Source organism: Ischnura elegans, chromosome 10, assembly GCF_921293095.1.
Source record: "Ischnura elegans chromosome 10, ioIscEleg1.1, whole genome shotgun sequence".
Lineage (NCBI taxonomy): Eukaryota > Metazoa > Arthropoda > Insecta > Odonata > Coenagrionidae > Ischnura > Ischnura elegans.
This window is the reverse complement of record NC_060255.1, coordinates 68,224,392-68,246,897: the sequence shown is the minus strand read 5'-3', so window position 1 is coordinate 68,246,897 and position 22,506 is coordinate 68,224,392. Positions and strand designations below refer to the sequence as shown.

Sequence of the window (22,506 nt, the reverse complement as noted above, 5' to 3'; positions counted from 1 at the left end):
TTGGAGTTGGCCCCTGTGGCAATGTGTTAAAGTCCTTGCCTTCTTATCATGCGTCCGCGTGTCTTTGTTACGTCTGAGTAGGTTTTTCACCACTCAGGACGTGTGTATGTGTAAAACTCTGCTGGGCTGGGCACGGGAAGAGTTTAACTATAAGTCTCTCTGAGGCACTGAGACATGATACGCATAATCTTCATTCACAAAACTATTATTCAAGCAAAATGTATGCGCAATATCTTAAGTTAGAAAATCGATCAAAAATATAACTTTTCACAACCATCAGACATTAAAAAAAGCAGCCCTTCTAATATGATGAGGATGTGGCCGGCCGGATAGAAAAAAGTGTGATGATAAGGAGACTTCAGGTAATCAAGAGAAAGTGTTGATTCTTTCAGGCATATCACGTCAAAAAGAATGAAGGTTACGGGATAAGGTTTTCATTTGCAATTTGTCCTTACTTTACTCAAAATCTTCTTTGTAAACATAGCTTAAACGGTAGAATACTTTTGGAAACTTACATCTTTCAAATTAATACACTTAGGCTTTTTACATTTTCATGATTGGAATATTTATATTTTCTAGTAATTGTATGAACAATTCTCTTTGCACATAAGTTGTTCCTCTCTTTCGTGGACTTCATTAATTCGCATAGAATATAGTGAAAATTAATGAATTTTGTATGCACAATGCCTTTGTATCCCAATTTGTACTTCTCCCGCCCCTTTTCTTTTGCATGCAGTAACTCCAGTAGTATTCTCCTGCGAATATATGGTGCTCTTTTGCCCTGTTCCCGATTTTCCTCACGTATGACCTATATAAATTTTCCCACGACCACTATACTTCAGCCAACAGTCCCGAAAAGGCTACCGACCCCTTCGCAATAGGATATCTGAGGGTACAGGCTTATAAAATGGGGTCAAAACTTTTCCCCCCGAAATTATGAACATTTTTAGCTTTGCAGCTTTTTACCTCCCATCACTTGGAGCTATCTTGGAACCTTTTTATCCTTCTACATCTGCGTACCACCCCACAAGTTGCCTCAATAGATGCATAGTGGGGGGGTTTGGATACCAGAAAAAATAAGAATAGATGCACGTAAGAGATTGACTATTGAGTCCAAGCTCGTATTTATTCCTTTATTTTTCGGGAAAAAACGAATTTCTATGTAAATCCGTTCGGCAAAATATCTCTCTTATTTAATCGTTTCTACAGGTAATGGAAGTTTAGTAAGGATATGATATAATGCTCACTGTGTCTCTATGAGATATATCTGTTCGCATATATCGCTAAAGCAATCAAAACCTAGTATTTAGCCGCCGTCTCTCCAGCGGCTTCCACCCTAATTCGTGTAAAATATTTGTAACGATCTCTGTTCGCTCGCTAATAGGCAGTAACTTTAATGTCTACATAATGTGCATTCTACTATTACTATGCATATTTTTTTTATTTTCTTACTTTTTACATTTATTTCAAGCATAAAATATAATGGGATGTCCTTACGTAAAATTGTTTAACCCAACCTAACGTAGATCTCGCACCACTCCTCCCGGTCAAAGGTATAATCTTTATACGTCACTGTCTGGGGGAGAAAGTCTTACACCTCTCCAGGGAGGTAGTTTCGTGGTCTGGCGGGAGTATCCGGTGGCTCAGTTTGTCTTGGTGATTTATTCCAGCGTCTAGAGAATCCAGGTATCAAGGGTGAAAGGGAGCCGCGGAATGGCTTGTAAGCCACGTCATTTCACCGTCCTGGCCGTGTTTCTGGCACTTTTTTCCTCGCCGAAAATTCTGATATATATCTAGAAAAACAAACGGTTTACCGCCGCCCCGTCATTTTATTTTATCGCCGTAAACCTCACCTTGTTGACTTCCGCGCAATTAGCCGAGAGCTATGGATACAATAATTCCCTCGCGTTAAATTGGCTCCAACACCTTTCGTTCCACCTGGGCGTCGTATTTTGAGCCAGATATTGCGGTTAAGTACGGTTGTTATTTTATAATCGCATTTTTACTTTTCTATTCGTGCATATTTCTTTTGCGTGATGCTTAAAACCATGATGGAATGAAGATTTTTGAACAAGCGGGAAAGGGGGATACAGAGAAAGGTTATATGGATTCGTTCAAAGGGTTTAAGGTATATAGCGAATTTTTGAGGGAATTAAAAAGTGGGACAGGCCGGGGTGATTTGCTAAATGTTCCATGTACTAATTAAACATTGGAATAATTTTGACAACATATTTCTTCCAATCTATAAAACCACGCTTTTTACATTTACATGATCAGAATATTTACATTTTCCATTTCCAGTAAGCAATTCTCTTCACACCTAAGTCGTTCCTCTCTTAACTAGCCTTCATTTATTCCCATATAATATACGAAAAAAGTAATGAATTTTGTATATGAGAGCCAAATAAATTTAATAATGACTAGGTCATTAACATAATTAACACCAGCCTAATGCTAGATATTTCAAGCTCTTAAATTTCATTACATGACCTATGAGAACTCTGCAAGCAATTTTAAAGTGTTCTAGCAAGTGATAGGAAAATCCTTGCCTTATACACACCTGAAAATGTTCACGTTATACGCCAGACTCAAACATTTATGGCACCTATCCTCCTGCCCTTTGAACGATACCTCTTCTTCCTTTTTCTCGTTGAACTAGCAGCTTGGCTGGATTCCCACCTCATCTCGCAGTGAAAACTTTCCATCTCTCAATTTCTTCGCCAGAAATCCGATTCGGCAGTTCCTCATCAAGACGAGAGTAATGTATTGAGAAGAGTCTCTCACCCGTAAAAACGCACCCACTCCCAAAAAGTTGAGATCGGCGCTTCATGGCGTACTCTGAGTCATTTCAGAGAAGAGTTTTCCCATGGCGGAGAGTGATTGCAGCTACGAGGCCAGTATAAATGAACCAAAGAATTTATATCTCCCCCCACCAACTTTACACGTCTCTGCACTTGCCTATAAAAAAATAATGGTAAAAATAATAGTCATACGGGTCTATTGGGGTCAGATAGAGACTTTAGAGTGCTTTGAAGCCCTTCCTTTTGTATAACCACTTGAAATGCAATGAATATAAAATATTTTAAGAGGAATACAATGGTCAATTTAAAATTTTGCGCGAAAACACATTTAATAGTAAAAATTTTCAAAAATGCATGTACTGTGAAGTATTTTCATTTTATTCAAGAAAAATAAAAATATAGAAGATAAAAATCCGAAGAAGAGCTGAGATAGCCTTTAATTCTGGTTGTTAGTGTAAAAAGATAAGTTAATGTTTAGGAAAGCCATATTTTTCCACTTCTATTCCAATGTAAAATATGCAAAACTGAGGGAATGACCCCATTTCTCTGTTCAGTTAAATTATATGCGGATCATTGCAAACTGTGACTGGTTTTATCCTCACGATCTTGCTCTACCAGCTCCTGATGGTATGGTATGATATTTGGAGGAGCCGACAGACAGCTGAGGTCATTTCCGCTATGAGGGAGGGGTAGGTAAGGAAGGATGGAGAGAAACCCGGCGTCGGCGTCAGCCTGCTCTAAACGAAAGGCGCCAAGGGGACCACGGCTTAACGTCCCATCCGACGGACGGAGTGTTGTCCTCGAAATGTCCTCCACGCAACATTCAAGCAGGGATCGGGAAGTCTCTTAAAATTCTCTGCCGCCGCCGGGATTTGAACCCGAGTCCACGGGGTGGGAAGCCAATACTCTAGCCACCACACCAACCCGATCCCCACCAGCTCCTGAATATTTAGGAATGGATTGGTATTCGGAGGAGATTTGCGACAGTGAAGGTCATTTGCACCTTAGATAATGGTGGAGAAATATCCTGCGTCGACATTAGCCTGCCCGTAAAGAAAGGCTCCAAGGGATCACGGCTTGACGTCCCATCCGACTGACGGACTGCTGTACTTGAAGTGTCCTCATCAAAGCACCCAAACAGGCATCCGAACCAGCGTAGCCAGGAATTTTGTTCCGGAGGAGAGGGTCTAAAACCAAGGGGGAAAATTACTGAAAACTAGGGAACAGAGTAGAGGATTTTAAACTAATTTTAACACTTTTCATGATCGAAAAAACTTCATTTATCAAAGAAATCTTTTGTAAATTCATTATTTTTCATTGGTTGTTTTTTTTTGCGATGCAAATTATGTGTGCTTTTATATTTCGGGGGGGGGGGCGGGAGTTACCCCCGAGACCTCTTCCCTAGCTACGCCACTGAACCGAAAAATCCCTAGCACCGCTAGGATTTGAACCCGAGCCCGCCGGGTGGGAAGCCAATACTCTAGCCTCCACACCAATCCGATCCCCACCAGCTCCTGAATATTTAGGCAAATTCTATGTGAAACAATTTGAAGTTAACGCGGGTACGAGACACGGTTGAATTCTCTTGCCGGGCTGAACTATTTCTCTCAAGGGTTGAGCAGGGGGTATCCTCGGGGCGTCTCTCGCTTTGATACCGCGAGTTGAGGAAGTGGCATGGAAGGAATTCCACGGAGCCGGAGCAATTTCGCAGGCAGAAAGTAGTTCAGTGACTGAGCGCGGGAAGATGTATGTGAGCAGAAGTGGGAAGATTCTTGTGCGAAATGTCGGCAAGGAGAATGAGGGATGGACACAAACAGAAACAGGGATGCTTGTTTGCCAATTTTTCTTAATTTTGTTGATCGTGAAATAATTGGAAAAATAAAGAGGCATTTTTCCGTTTTTCAATACGATTTCTACTTCTCCAGCTATTTTGTTCATCGTGAAATCATTGGAAAAATAAAGAGGCATTTTTCCGTTTTTCAATACGATTCCTCCTTCTCCAGCTATTTTGTTGATCGTAAAATAATTGGAAAAATAAGGAGGCATTTTTTCCGTTTTTAAATACGATTTCTACTTCTCCAGCTATTTTGTTGATCGTAAAATAATTGGAGAAATAAAGAGGCATTTTTTCCGTTTTTCAATACGATTCCTACCTCTCCAGCTATGCTTCAGAAAACATCCACAGGCCTTAACTCTTTCGTAGTTATAACGGTCTTCTCTCGATAGACAATAAACCAACACATATAGACTCTCGTATGACAATAGACGTATAGTGAAATTAGAACACACACACTATGCATACAGTAAGCCACTCCACAGTATCGGTCTTTCACTTGGATCATACAGTAAGTTAAGCACACTTTCTTGTTGCGTCGTACCAATAGGTGCCTAGGCTGGCCTGACCCATAGGAGCACCTCTGTGATCTCAAGAAAACTCTCGGTGGCGAAGTTACCGTCACCTAAAAGTATTTATCTGTAATGTCCCCGAAGTTTTCAGGTGTTTTCAAATGCAATGTGTACCGTTCATCGGTACAGCAGATAATTTGTTGACGTCACGAACTCATGCCGAGCAGGTCTCCGCTTCTCAGTGAAGGCTGCTTCATAGAAAAAATTGCAATAATTCGTCAATACGGAGCTCTTATGGTGAGATTCTTGTACTAGCTCGTCAATGGCGGAGTTCATAGAAAAAATAGGGTAGTTTCCTTCATAAAAGAAAACGAAATGCATTGATTGCTATTCGTTACCCACCATTAGGGTTTTCATAATATACAAATTATTTGGTTTTAGAAATACCAGTTTAAACGAATGGCAATGGTCAATTTTAACCTCTGATGTAAAACTCCTATCCTTTAATTTTTTAAAGGATAGGAGTTTTACATCGTCTGAGATTACCAATGCATGCATGAGGCACAGAGTTCAGGGAAACATCTCTTAATAACCGCCCATTAAAATTGCCTAAGTTCGGAAAGTTTCCTTCGTTTGATAGGGGAATAATAATCCTTATGAAAGCCAAGCGCTACCTGCTAGCAGGGTACTCAGCTACCTGCTAGCAGCCTGCGTCGTATCAGCGCTCAAAGCATCGCCCCAAGGTCACCTCACTTTGAGGCAGCGGGAACCATAAATACGTCACACGGACTTTTTCCCATCATTCCTACTTAGCCGTCGCGTTTTCGCGCGCTTGAAATTTTTCACTTTTCGTTTAATCGCCAAAAATAGATATCGTCATTCGAAAATCTAAGGGCGTGAAATGCGTACTCCAGGAGTAATAATCTTTCAATTTAGGCAATAGAAAAATAATAGGAAACCAACCTATTAGCTCGGTACCCCATGGAATTAGCAGGAAAAGGAGCGTGGGGTTTGATACATTTTGAATTAATGGAAAATTTGGCGTGAAATTATAAGGTGCGCAGTTTCGTATTCATTTTTTTCATGCGTTTTGTTAGTTCTAACCGTGAATCGTGGAAGATGATACCTCTGAATGAACAATTAAACCCGATTATTACATGGAATTGAGAAGTTAACTCCGGAAAAGAAATCGATTAGCACAAGAAAACAGCCGACTCAATTTCAGCACCTTACGAACGGCAGTTTGCTGATATATTTCAGCAGAAGGATGATAGGTGGCAACCAGTGCACGCAAAGCTGTGAAGCTGGTTTTTTGTTGAATTTATTCATATATATAGTTTTATTTTTAATTTGCTTTTATTTCTAATTATTATTTCAATATACCGACCTTTACTATATGCTCTGGCGCAGGGATCTGGCGTGGTTTGTCGTAAAGAAGAAGCAGGAGCAATTTCCGCACTTTTAAATTCATCGATACAACCGATTTCGCTTTACAGCATCATCAGGTTCCTGATGATGCTGTAAAGCGAAACCGGTAGTACCAATAAATTTAAAATTGTGGAAATTGCTCCTTCTTCTTCATTATGTTCCGTTTCCACTCCATCTCGGCTGAAACATCAGATTATACGTGGTTTGTCGTTTTTTACACCCTTTCTTCCTGACCGACAAAATGAATCAAAACTAAATTACGTCACCACCTCAACAAAAGAGGGCGGCAACTTTCGTCTTTTCTTATTTTTAGCCTATAAGAAAATGTCTGAGGTTTTTTTCGCCTATCTACATTCAACATCTGGTACCAATCTATATACTCAAGTTGGTACATTTTGAATTAACGGGAAATTTGGCGTGAAATTATAAGGCGCGCAGTTTCGTATTCATTTTTTTCATGCGTTTTGTCAGTTCTAACCGTAAATCGTGGAAGATGGTACGTGCACCTCATGCTCCCGAAACCTGCAGTGCTACTATTGGTTGCGTCCGACGGGTCCTTTGCGTCGTTTTCTCACTACCGTTCGTTACGTCACGTCTTACTACTTTTGCGGTTGGACATCCTGCAGGGTCAGTCAGAGATATGTACTCGTTGATACGCTCGAAGAGAAAACATAAAAATCCTATATGATCATGAAATCCAACTTCCAAGTTTCCCACTTCTCTGGGTACTATCCTTCCCAAGCAATGCCGGATGGCCTGCAAGTATAATATCAGATCCACTTCAGATTACTGACTGAGTGATTTGAACTAATGTTTGAGGTAAACGAGATGAGGTAGCTGCGACAAAAATTCATGGAATCGACCCTCTCTAAAATCGTAGGCTTTCCCGGCGTATTGAATTGTGGAAGGCTACACGGGATTTCCACCGGGTCAGGTTCTCCAACTCCATCTCGGCCGACGTTTCGATGGGCGAGTTGTCCATCGTCTTCAGGGCATGTCAAGTCTTGAACGATTGAAGTCTTGAGGACGATTTTCAAGACTTGACATGCCCTGAAGACGATGGACAACTCGCCCATCGACACGTCGGCCGAGATGGAGTTGGAGAACCTGACCCGGTGGAAATCCCGTGTAGCCTTCCACACCTCTCTAAAATCGCCTAAAACCGTAGGAAAAACTGTCGGAATACACAATTTTCTACCTATGAATACGCCTCTTCTTTTGGGTGCATTTACGATCATGAGATTTATTTATTTACTGAACTCTATAAACAGCGCATACTCATAAAGAGAACGCATAGCACCCACTTGACTGATTTTTTTCGACGCATAACTCGCTTAAATTTTTCAGGTCACGCAAATAAGACCAATTTTTGTTCTTAATTTCTTCCGGCGATCTTAAAACAAAAGTTGATTGCGCCAAAAAAGTTATAATAAATATGCAAGAGTTCCCAGTGCATAACGAGAATCAATTGTTTATATAGCTTTTAATAGTTCGGTTACGAAAATGAAAGCTTTTAAATGCTTAAGGTTGAATAAAATTGAAGGTTCAAAGGTCATAACTAATCTTTGCCCTCCATCAACCTAATTCTTGTAAGGAATTGTGATTTTGGTTCTGAGTAAACAACACCATTATGCTCCCCTATACAGCGGATCTTATGAATGCAACTTTAAACTTGATCATCGGTCTTATCCCCATTTCTGAGGGGTTGGGAGTTTTGTCCCTGGGGCCTTTCAAAGCTGCGGCACTGGCATTGATTCGCTCTATATTCCCTCGACACTTCCTCAGGCGGCGTGCTGGAAGATCTTCATATCGTCTCCCAACCTCTAGACAGCGCTCGCTTGGAGGGCCTGTACAAAAGGGTGGATCTTGAAGCCTAGTGCCCTCAGCAAGGGCAGAGTTAATTTCCCCGACTTCACCTCTCTGGTATCTAAAAACTAAAGTCATGAGGTCGCATGAAGCTTTGCGATCATGGGATTCATTTATTTAGTAAACTATAAAAATAGCGCTAACTCATAAAGAGGATTTGCCGTCGAATTCTGGGGGGCTCGGCCCCAACTCACAGCCCCACAGAAAAGTCCACAGGCCTTTTACGGTCACTCTGCAGGTTCATACAATTTTTGTCTGCCGTTTCTTCCTTGACCCTTCCATGACTGTGCGAGGTACCTCAGTTACCCCCATATTATGTTAATTTTTCATAATTTTATTTATTTTTTTATTTGGTGCCTTTGATATTTTTGTATTTCAGCTCAACTACTTTGTCATTATTTAGGCGACAAATGATTTTTTGTATTTAAATTGTTTTGAAAACTTCAATTTTTATTGGTGTGGTAACTAAGTTACCCCGCACAGCTGTTGGCGTAAGGAAAAAACACTTATTTATTCATTTAATTAATTAATTTACTTAACTCATTTACCCCCGAAAACATTGCAAACAGGCCTTTACATCGGGAGTTTTAACAATCAATAAAATACAATCACACACACCCATGTCCTGTAAGGGGCAACCTATCCAGGTGGGACTCGAACCCACGACCTTCAGTATGGTAGGTGAGGATTTATCCCCGCCACCACTGAGGTCAAGAGAAACAAGACCGTTGTATGAGTTCAGGTATAAAAGTTGAATGCAATACATTTTATTGTATTATGACTTCAATGACGCCTATATTCTACATGATGGCACCTTTTGTACTTATTTTTTTCATAGCAAGTTAGTCAAAGTATAGTAACAATAACAAAATATGAAATATCTATGATAAAAACACAAATGGTATTTCCACACTATTTAATTTAACATTTAACGACCGACCATGGTTTCGACACTTTGTGTCATTACCAAGGTAATCCAACCAGCACTCTCTCCGTATTTATACCCAGGCCAAGGTAGGAGGTGGGGGCATATCGAATTGGAGTGAGGGAAGTGGGAGGGGGAAGAGTTTAGGTGAACAAATGAAACTACCATTTGTGTTTTTATCATGGATATAACAATATTCCACAAAATCAAGCCTGAAACGATTGTATACGAAAATATGAAATATTCCTCCCCTTTTCCATAAAATCAATATAAAAACCTAAAAGTAGCCTACAATGTATTAATAATTTATGCAAAGCAAGTTATTATATCGTTAAAAAAGAGCCATGGTGTAGAATTACAGGAGAAACTAAAATACAACGTATAATTTATGAATTATAAATGGGGTACTTGAGATACATCAAACAGTCGTTCGCGTAAGTTTTCTAGGCACGGTCTGGTAGGGTTAAGGATCGTTTTTCAGTGATATCTCACCTTCTATAATTGAATTCTATGAATACCAAACAGTTCTTGGCTGCCAGGCTTTCTGACTGTTGCAGGATGTGGACTGATGGCTGTCACAATGTCTTAAGTGCCATTAACAAGCTTCTCTGTGATGTTCAAATTCCTCATTACCATTGCTTTTTGATCCTATAACCCCTTATTTGGACCCCAAAAAAGTAAAGGTATAGAGGCAGTTGGAAAAACTGAGTTATATAGTATATTTAGTATTTCGACAATTTGTCTTTGGGTTTCAGATGATTTTAGAGGGGATTGATTCTATTTTTATCGATTTTTTGTCGTATCTCGCCTCAACCACCTTAAGCATATGTGTGAATCTGTCAGTTAGTCAGAGGGTGGAAATGGGTTTTATAGTATATTGGCGCATACCTCTCACTCAGCTTGTTTTTCGTTGACGTATGACTCGCTCGAAAAATTTTAAACAAACTTTAAGGTTATGTTAAGAAGACAAATTTTCCTTCTTCGTTTCTTTAGGCGAGCTCAGAACAAAAGTTGATAGCGCCAAAAACGTTTTAATATATTATATACATGTTTTTCCTTTGCATAACGGGAAGCAGTGTTTACATAGCCTTCAACAGTTTGATGATGCTGGAATTGTAAAAATACTAAATTTTCTATCTATTGCAGTGTTTCCAACTATTCAGCATTTTAGAAATGTTTAAGGTTGCAAATATTAAGTTTCTTAAATCTCTGATAAATTTTAGTTTAAAAATGATACTCGAAAAAAGACTTGTATCTAAATAAAAAACTTGGAAAGGATACTGAAATTTTACCTCTTGCTAGTCAAATAGATGCAGTACTCATTGCTGAACGAGTTATTACTCTTTTCAACTTGTAATGTGATTGATTTGAATTGTAAAAATAAAACATTTGATCAATTGATGATTTTTTCTGCCAGTCATAATAAAAAAAGCGAAGAGAAAATTCGTTTCAAAGTCTGGAATTTTAAAGCAATCACCTTCATCTGCACACCGACTTGAAAGTTATTTCTAGGGCCTAGCGGTTTGAAATAATCAATCATCTTTTGGGCTAAAATTGTAACTAAATTTTTTTACTCTTGCTTAACAAGTGTTTCATTTTATATTTTCCAGGTAAGCCAAAATGCAATTACTTTCGCCGCACATTATTGGAGATGAACTCAACCGATTTTGTGGCTATCCATCTGGAGTTGTAAAGGTAAGCATTGCATTTTACGGGCTTTAATATGGTGGTCTTTGTACAGGTGCTTTTGTGCTTCGGGTGTATTTGACCAATTAGGGAGTGATGAACCCTCAGCGCTATGGGGGATGACTTGGGAGATAAAATACCGCATGTTCCTTGCCATTTGGGTTTCCACTCTATTCTATTATCATCCATTTCACTTGCTGTTGGAGAGTTGTGAGATGACACGTAGGTAAATCTTCATTGTGTATCTTTCAGGGTCTGTTGACAGGGAACTGTTTTGCCTCATTGTAATGCATCTCACCCAAATCTTCAGCTTGAAGGGATCACTATCCATTGCTGTCATTTCTAATTGTTCTATGAATATGTTAACCATAGCTTGTTTACACAGCCCATGGCCGCTCCATTTTTCTATGTTTAAAAAAGCTGTTCATTCACCGAAAGAAGGCTTGGTTTGAAGGCTTGGTGGCATCTACATGCTTGGTTTTCCCCAGATTCCTTTCATCAAGTTGGCAGCCTCATCGCACGGAATACTGGTGAAAGGTGATGTCACGTAAAAGCTTACCATTACGGTTTAAATTGAATTAATGAAGCTAAATCTCACCAACACAAAGGTGATATATCTAAAACAAATCTTATACATGATAAAATATATAAACAACATATCGATGGCTAAGTTTTAACTAAAAGCATCTCAAAAATAGCAACTTTTCGGGAAAGCAGAAAAACTATTCATTGTTTCAATTGTATACAATTTTAATTGAAATTAAAAACCAAAAATATAAAAAACTGAAAAAGAAGTACACGTTTGCAAACAGAGTTGTTTTTTTCTTCAATTTTATTTTTTATTAACAGTATTAGCAGTATTGACTTAGACCGGCCAAATTTTGAGATAAGTGTTGTTAGAAATTAGGAATCGATATTATATTTTATTATGGATATATCACAATTCCACCATATCAAGCCTGAAACGATTTAAAATATTTTTCACAAACAGCAACCTAAATTTGTGCAAGTTGGCTTAATATGAAATAGAGGAATATGTAACCCACCTATCGTACCTTACACCTCGCAGACAGTTAAACGATTTAGAAAAACTTGGATAGTTTTGAAGACCTTTGTTAGGCATTAACAATTTCCCTCCCATCAGCTATTTTTTAAGACTTGATTGAGATTTTTCTCTTCATACTAGTAAGCTCTTTTCCGATCTTTGTCTCTGAATTGATATATTTCCAGAGAAAATAGGTCATATTATTCGATGGAATACCCAAAATGATAGCAACAGCATAATGCCTGAAAAGTATTAAGCTATCCACATTGCATGGAATGGTGTGATAATAATAATAAAATGTCTTTATTCTGTTGAGGTTGAGACTAAAAAGTCCCCTCTTCCGCCTAACCCCTCGATAACGTCAATGCAAACATATTAAAAAATGGTAGACAAACGTTTACAATACAAAGATTATACAAGACGCAGTTTGTGAAATGTCAAAAATTTAAACAAATATATGTGAAAATTTTGTGTGATAAAGTTTTCTGTTTGTGGGAAAAAACATGAGGATAAGGGTGTAACATCCTTCAGCGAAAAAACCCACTGCAGGAAAACGCCCACACAAAAAGGGGGGCGTGAAAAACCTGCGAAAACCTACTGAGTGAAAGCCAATGTAATATTACATGCAAAATACAACATATTAGGAGATTTGCGACAGTAAAGGTCATTTGCACCTTAGATAATGGTGTAGAAATACCCTGCGTCGACATTAGCCTGCCCGTAAAGAAAGGCTCCGAGGGATCACGGCTTAACGTCCCATCCGACTGACAGACTGCTGTACTTGAAGTGTCCTCGTCAAAGCACCCAAACAGGCATCCGAACCAGTAGCGTAGCCAGGAATTTTGTTCCGGGGGAGGAGGTCCAAAACCAGGGGGAAAATTTACCGAAATATTGGGAGCTAAGTAGAGGATTTCAAACTAATTTTAACACTTTTCATGATCGAAAAACTTCATTTTTCGAAGAAATCTTTTGTAAATTCATGATTTTTCATTGATTGTTTTATTTTGCGATGCAAATTATGTGTGCTTTTATATTTCGGGGGGGGGGGAGTTACCCCCGAGACCTCTTCCATAGCTATGCCACTGAACCGAACAATCCTTAGCACCGCTAGGATTTGAACCCGAGCCCGCCGGGTGGGAGGCCAACACTCTAGCAACCACAACAAACCCGATCCCTATTTCTCACTGTCCTCGTGCCATTATTTTCCTTCGGTTGAATTTGTGGGTCTTTTGCCCGTAATGTCGAACCATATTGCCCCTCCTTCGGGAATCGATAACTCTTTCTTTCCGTCCTTTTTTTCTTCGTCTTCGTCGTGAAAAGCAATAAGAGTCCGGGGGTCTAAGGGCGCCGGGGAAAACCCTTGGGCCGAATGTGACCTCCGTATCGGATTCGGGAGTCTCAACCGCTTTCTCGGGAGATCTCCCATTTCCCTCGGTAGGGTCACCTGCCCTTTCATAATGCTATCCAAAGCTCCTCCTCCCGGAACAAGCACATGATACGGTCGTATTGTTCCCCTATCCTCTCCGCCAGGCCGATCGGAGTGATGCCTATTGTGCGGCAAATCGGCTTTTCAATTATTTCCCACAAAGGCCATCCTCCTCTCGTCTCCCTAAAGCGTATGTCTCGGATTATGATTCATTTTTACCCCGAATGGTCACTAATGGATGTACCTAAATCTAGACCTCAGCGACTGGTGAAATCTTCCTGGGGTTTCCAACGGGTGAATGGTTTGTAGGCCTACGTTTCGATGGTTGCCTCTGCCATCGTCCTCAGGGCATGAGGTCGCTCAGGGTCGGGCAACACTGGCGATTGCCCGGGGAGACGTAGCAGACATTGCTAGGGGGCGACCAAACGCCCGGATCCCCCGTTTAATTGGGAGGTATTCCATACCAAACCACCGGTAGATGGGCGACACAACAGCAGTTTGCCCGGGTATGTATTTTGTCATGAGCCGGCCCTGAGGACGGCCTTAGGCCCTGTCATGCCCTTAGGATGACGGCAGAGGATTCTATCAAAACGTTGGACTACAAGCAACCAAGTAGAAAACCCGAGAAGATTTCACCATTATTATATGCTGGGAAAGAACAAATTTATATGTTAGACCTCAGCGAATTTTACCATGAAACAGCGAACATCTCAACATTTCTGATATCGCTTTTCTATATCATTGATATTCTGATAGAAACTTTCACCCTGCTCAGAACTTAAAGTTTACAGGGTGTAACAAAAGTAACATATAATAATAATTAATAACATATTTTTTTAAGTTCAACAGATTCAGGCTTCAATTGGTGGAAGTTAGACATATTTACATGAATAAAAGATCGTAGCACTATTCCACAAGAATTCTTATTCTTCTTGTGGAAAAGTGCTACGATCTTTTATTTATTTAAATAAACATATTTTTTGTCATTAATTGCAAATTTTTACGATTTTTGCTACAAATTTTTAATCTGTGACACTGAAATTTGATGCACAGTGTAATTATTAACAAAACGCGTCTCTCCTGATCGAACGGTGGTATTTTGCCCTTTTTTTGTGACTAACTCGTTCACGATAACAAGGCTGAGGGAAAGTTCTCGTTTCCCATAAACTAAGTTTAAGCTCGTGTGTTATAAATATCCTATAGATAGCTGTCGACACGCAATACACTACCTTTTGCTGCGCCGTTTCTGCGAATGCATTATATTTACAAAATAACCGTCGCCTCACAGAAGTTGGGGAGCGTATAATGAGGAAAACCGAAGCTCTGTGGGAACAAATAGCCTTGGGGTGAGCTTCAATTGCTCCCCAACTTCGTTGTGTGAACGTCACTTCCTCTAGCTCGGAGGTTAAGGAAAGTTATAAGTTCGTATCTAGGGCACAGGGTAGCTATATCGTCGCAGCTCGGTTGGTGGGAATCTCTGACTCAGGTTTCCAGCGTGTATTTCAATGACGTACTCATTTTCAATGTCCTTAACTTCTCGAGGTTTCCGAGCAGTGCTTCGCATGCCACTCGTATCGCTACTTGAGTCAGTTTTTTTTTTAACTATGTAACATAATGTAAACAAGCCACCATTTTGTTTGAAAATAATTTAAAACTAACAATGGTAGTGAGGGACGGGGAGATTGTTGTGAATGGAAAACGGGGAGTCGTGTATGGAGAGAAGGAAGAGATAGACGTGATAGAAAGGATCGGGAGAAAAATTAAAGAGTGGTGTATTGTGCGACCGGAGGAAGAAATACGGCAGAACCCAGGATCGGCAGGAGGAATTAAAGGACCCGGAGAAGAAGGAGGCGTCTACGAGAGAGAGAGAGACCGGAAGAAAGGGATACGAAGAGCTCAAGACCCCCACACTGGTGTAGTTCATAGCGGTGGTTCAGTGAGTGGTAGTACGGATAATATAAATGGGATTGTGATAGTCATGGTGGCTTTTTGATGTTGTTTTTTGCTCCCAAGTTTCAAAATATAGAGCTTGTTTTTGAATTGTACTGAAATTATTTGTTAAGTTAGTAGTGGATATTTAAAAACGTTACAACTGATATACGTGCCTAAAAAAAGTATGCTTGATATAAGAGACGGATTAATTTCACATATATTTTTCCGGTTCAATCCGCCATAGAAAACTATTTTCACGATCATATCAATATTTCAGTGCCAGTGACTGTATTTTTCTGTCCATTTTATACGTTTTAGTACCCTATTTGCCCAAGTACAACGCACACTCTTGCATGAGGCGCAGTTCAACCATCGCTCTGAAATTGCAAGCATAGGAAGCCTGCTGATATATTACGTGCAGTACACCTGCAAGAACTTGACTACTAGCGTTCATATTTTCGAAACCATTGAAATTTGCAAGTAATATCATTATATTACTGCTTCTAAATTTGAGTGCTTCAACATATTTTTCATTAATTATCTACGAAGAAATTCAATTATATAGCACGTGCTCTTTCATCTTATGTATAATGCTCATCAAATAACATCGAATTTTTTTATCCCAAGATATAAATTTTCATAATCATCCGCCTTAACTGAAAATGAACTACTGAAACACCCTTGGAAAACACCTTTCCACCGAAACCAAAAAAGAACTTCCCTTCGCCTACCCCACAACCTCAGTCCTAGATAACCCATATTTCCTTAAACATGAATTTCTGGATTAAATTAGAAGTAATTAACTAAACACATGTGATGCCAACTAAAAATGAAAACCCTTAGAGACAGCCATTGCGCTGGAAACTGTGGAAACATAACGACCAGGGCGATATAAAACGAACTTGATCTTAAGAAGCCTGTATACCTACCCATTGAAATTTACGTTTCCCAATGAAATTCCGAATACTTCCGTGACGACCCCAGCAAAAATTTGAAGGGCTGTGGCAAACCAACCTTAATAATTTATTAATATGTATTTCTTCATATTTCATCCCTATTTTTACGACCTTATTGTCAGGACTCCAGCTACTGCATAGAGAAAGGAAGTCCTAAGAGAATTCCAAGTCCATGATCGAAAATTCGACACTGGCTGATTTGACTCGATGGAGTACCCGATAATAATTCCTTTATCTATTTCGTTAGAAAATCCTAAGATCTTATTTCATACTTTCATTGTTCATGATTCTATGTGGTATGAATTCAATCACAGAGCACGGCAATGAACAAGTAGGGCAAGGGCGATGATGCAGCTTCAAGTTTCAACTCACCGGTCCCCCTCGGAAGCGTTAGCTTGAAACTCTCGGAACACGATCGCGCGTCACTGCGGTTTGATGAAGGTAATTCGATCAAGATTAAATATTATATTTTTTCTTCTCTCCCCAGGCACAGTAGGCGTCCTCGAAATCTAATTACTCCGAGGAAATGAGAAAGAATGACGTAAAACCTTGGGCGGAGTTAAAAGTTGACGAAACTCAGCGTCGCCTCCGCTTCGCGTCTGAAGGAGAATTACCTTCGGGAAGGTAAAAGTGGGTAACCCAATAAGAGGCTCGTGAAGTGTGCCCACCGCGAGGAAGTAACAACGAATTTTCGTTCGTGCACGGGAAATTTGTGAATGCAGTCGACGAAGCCATCGCAGTTTCTTACTCCGAGCAAAGTTTTTTTTCCTCGCCCATAACGCTATCCTCTCACTTCATGCTCACTTAATAAAGCGGGATAAGACGACAATATTTGAAACTATTACCTGCGGCCAAGTTTTTTTTTCTTTCGAGCAACCTACCTGAATATAGTTTTCTATGCAATCAATATACAGCATCAGTGGACAAGAGAGTAAATAAAGGTAACTGATAGGCTTAACTGTGTGAAACTTTTCCATAATAGAAAATTGAAGAACTCGCAATGTGAGGTTCATTATGATATTCGAAAAAATACGACCCGTTTCATATATTCAGGTCTACTGAAGATGCTTAAGGTCTAATCTTACCAGAAGATGTAACTATGTTATGAAATTGGGTCATCTTTTTTTAAATATATTAGTGAACCTTACAAAGTTCATTCTTTTATTTTCCGGTAAAGAAAGGGATGGAAACACAGGAATAAATCGGCGAAGACAACCGTGGAAGGAAGATATTACTCTGGTATAGAGAAATTCTGTTGTATAAATATCCTACTCACTCAATTTAATCTTTCTGTAATTTTTCACCGTTGCTCTTTTCATTCTTTGGTATTTATTTTTCATTTTCTTTCCCTCTTTGTTGGCCTATTTGTATGTACGCTTGCGGCGTGTGGATGGATGAATGATATTCTATGTACTTTACAGGCAACATCTATGGTAAAAAGAAACTAACATATATACTAAATTTAGGGCTGAAGTAAACTAACCTCAATTTTTAATTCCATTTTTTATAAAACTGGGCTTTTAAGTGCACGGTTTTACGAAACACGTTTTCCTTCTTTCGCTGCATTTGTTTTATGATTTCAGATAATGCAAGACGACAGCAGATACTAGGCGGAAAGTAGATCCACACAGTTAGGATGTACAGGGAGGGAAAATTTACCACATGTATTATATTTTTGAAATGGCAGCCATTTTGAAAATAAGCGCTGCCGTGACGAGAATCGAGTAATAATTGTTTGAAGTGCACTGAAATTAGTTGCGTAAACTTCTTGAAAATTTGTAATAATACCAGTAACCATACGTTTTCTGTAGAATCCGAGTCCTCGATATTTTTTCCCATCAACTTTTTTAATGGGGACGCAATAGTTTCAGTAATCTCCTGCAGCAGTTTGAGGAACTATTTGCATTTCTAACTGTGGGTCTAGTATTATCAGGCATTACTATACAATTCCATTTTAGAATAATTTATTATCATGCAATTTATACATCCTTTTGAGGTAAAATATAAAATGTAGTCTATCTGTCCACTTGGAAGTCTTCAAAAGGGATCTAAATTAAAACAGCTTTATTACAAACTATGATAGATCCTAATATATATGGAGTTCTTATCCATTAGGAAAGAGCCATATCCTTACTGCAGATATCCCCGAGTTTTCAACGCCAATAAGCACGTTAGATTGTTCAGATCTACATCTGCATATTACCCTGTACGCCACCTATATAAGTAATTGGCAAGGGATCACCAACATGCAACTAACACCAAAACCCACCATGCATAACACCATTCTTGTGGATTAAAGTTTACTTTCTCGACAATGCACTACGCAATATGTGAAATATAAGCCATAGGATTAATCTACATCCTACTTATTAAGGCAATCTACCTATGAAGCTATAACATGCCAAACATTCCGTTAGAAATACTAGGAAAACTTAGAAACAAGCACTAACGAATGAATAATTTGGTAAACCTACAAGAAAACTAAGCAATATTACTATACTAAGTAATAGCATATTTCCAATTCCTAAAGCCGCCGTTATTCTCTCTTATCGATCGCAGAAAAAACGACAGTATAATTCTATCTGTTCAACAGTCTATCTTTCTTATTTTATTTTTTCAGTATAAAATGGAGCAAGTTACCTAGCCATGACAAGGACGTTGATCTTAATAAGTCTACACTGTACTTGTTTGCCGCCATTTTATCTGTTGGTACTCCTCATGGCGGTATCTACTTAATTTTTTATTTGTAGTTTGTTGTGTTGTCACCGAATAATGTGAATACCTAACTTTTGAAAGCGAGGCTGCTTATTACCCCTATACTGCCAATCCTCACGACTTCATTAAAACAGAATTTCCTGCTATCTCAAGGGTAGGAAGAGCTGTGCTTGTGGAAAACAAGACGATTTCAACCTCAGAGCGCAGGTGGATCGAACTGGTGCCGGCCGGAGGGATGTAATACACGAAGCATCTGCGCTCCTCGGAGACCATGTCGCAGACGCTCGTGTACTAAACGCAGTAGTCCCCGCGGAAATACTGTTTTATTTGACCGAGTGAAGACACCGTAGAGATTTGAGCGCCATGGGTTTGTAGCATATCATATCCGCACGTCTAATGCATCTTAAATGAGCTTGCGTGTAGCGGTGGCTGCAAAACTATCGGCAAACGAATCAATGTACGCCAGTGCAAAACTCTCAAATTCTCTAAAAGCCAATATGAGTTCGACAAACGAGAGATATGTGTAAAGAGTGAATTTATTGAAGACATTTGTATGCTCCCTAAAGAGCCATAGAAAATTGGACATCGTTAGATCGAAAAACATTTGTATGACCCTTCGCTGTTATCTTCCATTATCTATTATATCTAAATGGATCCTGGAGAATATAATAGTTAAATGTAAATTGAGGACTGAGATAGATATGTTGGATTTACGGTCGTTAAATGGTGAATTGAATTCCAATTTTCCTGTGAATTTACTGTCTACTTTTCATTTTTTATGTAATTGGATATAATGGATACAATTTTCAACTTTCTCTATCTAATGGGGGGATACGATTGCCAAGAAGAGTTCGAGAATGATATTAATAAAGAGTAAATTCATCGAAGGCGTTATTTACGCTGCCTATTGCCATTAAAAATTAGAAATCGTTAGAAAAATGGTATTGGTAAAGAGTAAATTCATCGAAGGCGTTATTTACGCTGCCTATTGCCATTAAAAATTAGAAATCGTTAGATTAAAAAACATTTATACGACCACTTCGTCTTCCGATTTCTATACTATCCAAATGATTACTGGAGAATATCATAGTATAATATAAATTGAGTACTGAGATAGATATGTTGGATTCATCTTTGTTTGATTGTGGATGAAATTCTAATTTTCCCGTAATTTTACTGTATTATTTTCATTATTGATGTAATTGAATATAATTGTTAAAATTTTGAACTTTCTCAATGGGAGAATACAATTGACTTAGGTACCTCTGTTTTAAGCCTTTCAAGTGCCTTTCTTTGTAGCGCACATGATAGATTAATTAATTGCGCACATAATAGATTAAACTAATTGGCTTGAAACCTGAGATTCATCCAACAATATACATACCATAAACAACTTCTGAGAAGCTGTGTTCTTCGGATTTCATTTTTCCATGGAATTTATCGTGTTCACTGAGCGTGAGGAGGAGAATTTGCTCCTATGAAAATGGAAAATGCATTTCTCTCACTCAGTTCCCTTTCTGCTTTTTAGAAATGCAGGCAGGTGTCGAAATTGCGTCCAAAGCTCTACCTAGAAACTCCTGCGGTCTGAAGTTTCCAACTAACTCCGTCGCACATTGAAATTTCTTAAGGCTTGAGTGGATCCCAATCGAGTCTATTCATCAGCCGTGTTATGCTCTTTATTTTTCTCTTCGCTCAACGCTACACTCGTTACGGAGCGGAAGGCTATTATAATTTTTGCATTTCATCAATTCCGCGTGGAAAATCTCTCCGCATTGGAAGCCGTATTCTCGCGACGCAGTCAAGATGTAGCCATTCTCTGACAAAGTGATGTCTCTCTTTCTACATTCAAGAACTTTGATATTACTGGCTTTATAGAATCGTAATCCTTCTTTGTGTAGGCTTTCGCGGTGTGGCGAAGATTCAGGGTGGAGGTTTTCGGGGTTAGCACCGCGTAGATTGGTCTCTGCAGACACCTCGGGGCGATACCTCGGATCTCCACTTCATTGACCTGAAGAAGCCTGCTGCAATGCCGGCGAAACTGTTGTCTGCAGAGACCAATCTACGCGGTGCTAACCCCGAAAACCTCCACCCTGAATCGTAATCCTTGTTCATTGATGGCCCACCGATGTTCAATATGCATAGTCCCAAAGAGAGATTTTAGTTTATAATTATTCTCAGAGATACTTTATTTTACCTAACATATTGCGAAAACTTTCCTCGTCTTTGCCTTAACAATTTGCAGTCTTTTAAATTGATATTTCAAACAATAAAGGAAATAAATTTCAAGTAACTTGTATTCTCTTTTAAATTCAAGCATATCTTTCGGTCATACTAAAAAGTTATTCAACTCATGAGTCGTTTTAAATTTTGACACAGAGGAAGGTCTTTTGAGATGCATTCGTGTTTGTGGGAATGTTGCATAACAGGCATACATTAAAATAATAGGCCCCTAAAGTATGCGTAAACATACATGGATTAAATTTTTAAGTGAAGTACAGAACGAATTATACTCAAACAAGGTTTTACACCTCACAAAAGTTTGATATTCACAATTTTTTGCCGTCATTTATGATTTATTTAACTGACTGTGGTGTTTCAAATGTTCCGGCGCATTATTTAAAACGTTCATTTAAATTTTCGGTAAGACTAGAATTTGCATCACACACAAGTTACCATTCAGGTACCAAGTTAATTCACATTTTTTTCGGTATACCATACAGGTAACTGAAATGAATATGGTATTTAAGTAAATTCCGTGTCTTAACTTGAATGATTGGAAAACAGCAAAAAAAAGAAGACCGAAGAGAAAAAGGCTGCTTTCTCTTTAACCGTTACTGCAGATATTTCAGTTCAAAATAAAAGCGTTTTCAACAGAGGCTTAGCAGAAATTGAATTCTTGGAAAATACTAAAAGGAAATCCTCTTTGAACTTTGCGTAAATTGAAAGAATCTATGATTATCGTTTTTATTCCAAAAAAGCAACGAAATAATACAAAAAATTGGGTCAAATTGTAAATAATATTTTCAAAGATTTGCGCATAACTTTTAGTTAGCCACCTGTGTGCACCAAAGTAAAAAACTTTTGTTCAAAGGTTTTAATCCGAAAGTGTGTCATTATACACCCTCCAAATTTCAATACCCTCACTCTAGTTTTCCCTTTGAGTCTAGGCGCCACTAAATAATTTTTCCTATTACCTGCCCGGGTCAAAGGCAGAGTATTTGAGGCGTACGTACGTATAATGTGAGGGTACGAGGTATCAAGAGGGAAATTAAAAGCATAGGTCGAATGTTTCAATTCACTTTATGGTCTAGGTACTAACCGTGCGTTTCTATGTAGTGAATCCAGTGATGGTTGAATTAATACTCACGATCTTTGCTATC

At 38.9% G+C, this 22,506-nt stretch overlaps 1 protein-coding gene across 1 annotated transcript in view; it reads left to right on the top strand.

Moving 5' to 3' along the window:
* The window catches only part of LOC124166577 (synaptotagmin-11), a 586,809-nt gene that overhangs the window by 469,362 nt on the left and 94,941 nt on the right, over positions 1-22,506 (top strand). The window lies entirely within an intron of this gene.